The 6,000-nt window shown below is 34.8% G+C and overlaps 1 long non-coding RNA gene across 2 annotated transcripts in view; it reads right to left on the bottom strand.

Annotated features, from left to right (window-relative positions):
- LOC135214569 (uncharacterized) overlaps positions 1–6,000 on the bottom strand; it is a 105,886-nt gene that overhangs the window by 95,722 nt on the left and 4,164 nt on the right. For both annotated transcript variants that reach the window (XR_010314600.1, XR_010314488.1), the window contains exon 3: positions 5,844–6,000. This exon is cut by the window's right edge and continues 7 nt beyond it. This is a non-coding gene — a long non-coding RNA (uncharacterized LOC135214569). The remainder of the gene's footprint in view (positions 1–5,843) is intronic.

The following is a 6,000-nucleotide window of genomic DNA, read 5'->3' on the forward strand; positions in this document are numbered from 1 at the left end:
GACCTTATTGCTAATCTTGTAGTGTCAGTTTGGATATTAAGCCTACCTTGACTATGTTTTTCCTCTGTAAGATCAGTTGTGCCTGAGTAAAGGGTCGAACTCGACCGAAAGTGCTTGGTTATCTCGCTTTTCATTTCTTTCCTTCATGGCAAAAACCTTTATTTATACATAGCATCACGTTTTATATACTTCGTGATCAAGTTATTCATATATATATAAATATATCTATATCTATCATATATATATATATATATATATATATATATATATATATATATATAATATATATATATAGTACGAAGGAAACACGTACTTGTAAAAAGGAAAGTGAAACAGGGACTTGGAACAAGTACTTTCGTAGTATATTCCTTTCTAGGATTTAAGAAATTATATATATTATATATATATATATATATATATATATATATATATATATATATATATATATATAATATATCTATATATATGTATATATTTATATACATAATATATATATATAGTATAATATATATATATATATATTATAGTATATATATATATATATATATAATAGCATATATATATATATGATATATATATATAAATATATATATATATATATATATATATTATACTATATATATGATAGATTTATATACAGAATATATATATATATATATATATATATATATATATATATATAATATATATATATATATATATATATATATATATATATATCATACTATTATTCAATGACTTTTTTATGATCGGGTTTCTTTTGAATGTGGTGTTAATTGAATAACCGTAGTTATTAAAAACTAATTATTTATTAATGAATGCATGCGATATTTTGGAAGCGTTTTTTATATTCCTACTACTATTTTGTTGAAGAAATATCTTTGTAATTAGTACATTTCCAGCGTAATAATAGTACCACATAATACGATCATAAAATTTATCAAAGTAAATAAAAAAAATCAACAAGAAGAAACAATTTGCCAAAAAACAAAGTCGTCCCTTCGAAAAAGTAATCTAAAAATGACTATCAATTATCAGTTATGCTAATTCGCCTCTTAAAACATTAAAACACAATGGTAAAGTGGACCTCCTAATTCGGACTTACCTGTCCCCCTCCCTGATTCCATTACCGACTTAAATTCATTTAGGGGCATTCTGGCGCGGATTGCACTACCACCCGCTCGTTGTCTTACTAGTAAGTCTGGGAAATATGGCCCCAGGGTTGAATATATGTTCATTTTTATTCCCTGCGTGCAGAGGCCTCCGTGAAAAGAAATTAAGCCCACATCTACTCAAAACAACGATAGATTGTTGCGTAAACTATAAACATCATTGCTAAGAAACTCGCAATTTCGTGAAAAACTGTTGTCATTAAAATCCTCCGTTATGTAGTGCGTATATTTGTTTGTTTATTTGTATGGTGTTTTTACGTTGCATGGAACCAGTGGCTATTCAGCAACGGGACCAACGGCTTTACGTGACTTCCGAACCACGTCGAGAGTGAACTTTATCACCAGAAACACACATCTCTCACACCTCAATGGAATGCCCGAGAATCGAAATTGCAGCCACCAAGGTGGCACGCCAACACCATACCGACAACGCCACCGAGGCGCTGTTATGTAGTACTATATTGCATTAATGTGTTTTTCCTTTTAAATGTTAATACAGTTTACTATATAACTGTGTATTTTTATTAAATAATATCAACGACAATAATCTCAAAGGGACTTTCATCAACAAGGTGGATTGACAACAAAGCATCGGCTCTGAGATTTCGTAGTCCCTATCAAGGTATAATTTCTTAGAACCTGAAAACTTCAACCGAAGATGCAATGCATTGCTACCCTAAAACAATTTCTATTGCACTTATGTATTTCCCTTCTTTCACTATTTCCTATCATTTTATGCAATTTATTTCAAATGAACACCAAATTCTTTGGAAGATTGAATTTCGAGTCAACAGCCCCTGTAGGCTCATTCGATATGAACTGGGCTTATCCTCTGAATAATAATAACAGTAACATCCGAAAGCATTTTGAATTTCTGGGAATGTTCTAAAAACGCCATAATTTTAGCTTTTCTGTAAACTGAAGGTGGCGGCCTGTATTTTGTAGCAGGATGGAAGTTTTACATGATTTCAAAATATGTAATATATAATAGCTTGGTGGACATGATCTTGATGTTAACCTCTATTATTGGTTCAATTAATAAGAATGGAGAAACAAACCCACCGTTATGTATATGTACATAGAGTATATTTAAAGATAAATCTGTACAGAAACCTTTCGGGAAATTGTCCGATTCAATCGGACTGTTTCCCAAAATCTTTCTGTACAGACTTATCTTTAAATATATGTGCATTAACGTAACTGTGGATTTGTCGCTCCATTTTAAGATTTATGCAACTATGAGTATTTTGAAATAATAATAATAATAATAATAATAATAATAATAATAATAATAATAATAATAATGAAGTTGCCTTTAGCGGCAGAAGGCCGTCGCAACTTCAAAGACTGAAGAAGGTCCGCTTTTAAATTCCAGATTCCAGGAAGTTGTAACGTTTAAAATTATTCTAATATCGGTAATACAGCATGTATAAATATGTTTATTTTAATAATAATAAATAATAATAATAATAATACTAATAATAATAATAATAATAATAATAGTAATAGCACGAAACACTAACATGGTAAAGAAATCCAGAAAAGTGTAGGTTTCGAAAACCTGCTCGATTCTCCAGGAGAAGAGCTCTTAGTTTTTTTATATATACATTTTAATATATATTTACACTTACACTGCTGTGGATTTCTTCACCAACAACAACAACAACAACAACAACAATAATAATAATAATAATAATAATAATAATAATAATAACAATAATAATAATATATACACTTACACTGCTGTGGATTTCTTCACCACCAACAACAACAACAACAACAACATAATAATAATAATAATAATAATAATAATAATAATAATAATAATAACAATTATAATAATAATAATAATGATAATATGATAGTGGAATCAAGGAAATCTTTTCGACCAGTCTTCTTTAAATGGAATGGAATGGAATAAGTAATTTAGGCGAAGGACCAAGCGCTGGGACCTACAAGGTCATTCAGCGCTAAAAGGGAAACTGGGAACTGAGAATAAAAAGGTTTCACAGATGTACAGTAACAGGAGGAAAACCTCGCAGTTGTACCATGAAACAATTGTAAGGAGTTTTTGGAGACTAAGATGGAACATGAACAGAGGTACAGCAAAATGGAAAGTAGTTGGATCTTGGGGCCGAAGGAGCCTTAAGTAATATCTATAGGGCACCACATGAGGAGCACTGACGGCACACCCCCCGCCACTGGCCAGTAAGATGAAAGAAAGTGAATATGAACGGAGATACAGTAAAAGGAATGAAAGGGGTTGCAGCTAGTGGGCCGAAGGGGTGATGAAAAGAACCTTCTTAAGTACAGTAATGCTTAAAGTGCCCCACGCGAACTGCACTGACAGCATTACCCCTTATGGAAGCCTATTTTAAATGTATCGCCTCGAGATCCGGTTTCGAGGTGACTGTCCTTGTTCACGTCTCGGAACAAACTTCGAAAACAATAAAGCCGCGACCTCCTCGGCCTAGTTTCCCCCGCCAACTGCATCAAATCAAAAGGCAAAACAAGTCGCATAACTGAATAAGACACCAGCTTATTACCGAAGCAAGTTGGTGCATGCGAGATGTTTCTTCCACACGAGAGGTCAACGGAACTTTTATTACTAAAGGATGCATCTCTGCAACCTCGATTTCGATACGAGAAAAGCAAAGGATGCTGGATGTCAAGGGCACCAATTACAGAAATACAAGTGAGCCATGATTTCCCTTTTTTTTTTATATATTTTAAGTTCGTCTCTGTTCTCTCATACATCTTGTACACATACATACACACACACGTAGTCACCACTTATCATATTCATTCACCTTTTCTCTCATACACACACACACACACACACATACAAAATTCACAACTCATTCCCCTTCATGGTCGTTCAACTCCGTTTCTCTCTCTCCCTCTCTTAGAAACAAGCACATGCGCGAGCGAGGGGGCGCGCAAACGTAAAATTAGCCACTTATCCCCCCCTCTATCTCTCTCTCTCACTCACACACACACACACACACATTCAAAACTGATCCCCAGGAGGAGTTTGAATTTGGGATAGAGTGAGTCAGGTCATAAATAATCTCTCTCTCTCTCTCTCTCTCTCTCATTTTCCTGTTCTTCCATTCTCACAATTGAAAGAACAAGCTTATCTAAACGCAGCCAACAAATTGCTTTCTCTCTCTCAACAGATAACTCTGGGAAGATATTAGCGAAGGTCAAAAGCTAAAGACGCTGACATGGGAGATTTAGTTTATATCTTGCGAATCGTGGTATTGCCCCATCGCTGGCTTGGCTGGCTGGCGTCGAGGTCAACGCTTTGGCAATAAGCGCTGCACACCCAAAATAATCCAGACCAGGTATTTCGTTCCCCTAATCATTTCCTCAGTGCAAAGTGCAAATACTGTGTGTCTCTCACGGCTCAGATGACGGGGCTGCTGCTGCTGCCGATTTAATTTAGTGAAATAACCTTTTATCTCACATCGCACCTCGAGACAGCGGTGGTAATTGATATAGAATAAAATGATTTCCGCGGCAGAAAATGCGATTATCCTAATTCGAAGAGATGTCTGGCAAGTGAAAATGATATGTACCTTTATTCTCAGGAAGGAGATGGAGAAATGTCGTATCAATAACCTTCCTTCCACTGACAAACGGTCCTGGTTGGTTGCTATTATTAAAATTATGTTCCAGTGGTTGAACTTGTTTCGATTTTTTCTAGTTTTCTAATAATTCATTGGGGTAAATGAATGGTAAGCTCTGTCAACTGTCAGTGATCTGCTTAGTTTATACATTCGTAACACACATTAATAGAATTTATGTATGTATATATATACGTACATACACACACATATATATATTACATATATATATATATATATATATATATATATACTATCTGTCTATCTATCTATCTATCTATCTATCTATCTATCTCTCTCTCTCTCTCTCTCTCTCTCTCTCTCTCTCTTATCTATATATATATATATATATATATATATATATATATATATATATATACATATATACAAAACGCAGTTGCATGGAACAGCAAGACTAAGCTCCTTTCTTTTTCTCTGACATGCACAAACGCCACTTATTTTTACAACACACACGAGATACATAAAGACACACAGTTCTCTCCATCCTTTTGACATTCACGTTTGAAAGGAAATTAAACGCAGGGTTTTTTTACAACGCGGAAAAAAGAAACCGAAGTTTTCCAAACGCCTGAATATGTGTTTCTAATTTGCATATATTGCAAACCAACACCTCTTCAACCAGTTTGTTTGTATGGTGTTTTTACGTTGCATGGAACCAGTGGTTATTCAGCAACGGGACCAACGGCTTTACTTGACTTCCGAACCACGTCGAGAGTGAACTTCTATCACCAGAAATAAACATCTCTCACTCCTCAATGGAATACCCGAGAATCGAACTCGCGGCCACCGAGGTGGCAGGTCAAGACCATACCGATCACGCCACTGAGGCGCTCCTCTTCAACCAGTTACGTCTGTCGGAGGTTGACAATACGAAAACGATACGACAAACGGAAAACTTATCAACCCGTGGACAGATGACACAATTCAAGTTAAGCAACGACTCTTATTCAACTAATTCACCTAAATTCCACAAAGTAGATTATTTGTATCTTCTGAAGTAGGAAAAACCAGCTTGTCTTACCTTGAGAACAGAGGCTTGCAGAAAGACAACCATCCTTTTTTCTTCTTCTTCTTCTTTTAGGCTCTGTACCCTGTATCATTGGAGTATGGGTATACGGGGAAAGGAGGGGAAGGTAGTACTTAGTTGCTGTCTTGTGACGTCACACAGCGTGTTCCTC

This window comes from Macrobrachium nipponense, chromosome 11 (genome assembly GCF_015104395.2).
Source record: "Macrobrachium nipponense isolate FS-2020 chromosome 11, ASM1510439v2, whole genome shotgun sequence".
Classification (NCBI taxonomy): Eukaryota; Metazoa; Arthropoda; class Malacostraca; order Decapoda; family Palaemonidae; genus Macrobrachium; species Macrobrachium nipponense.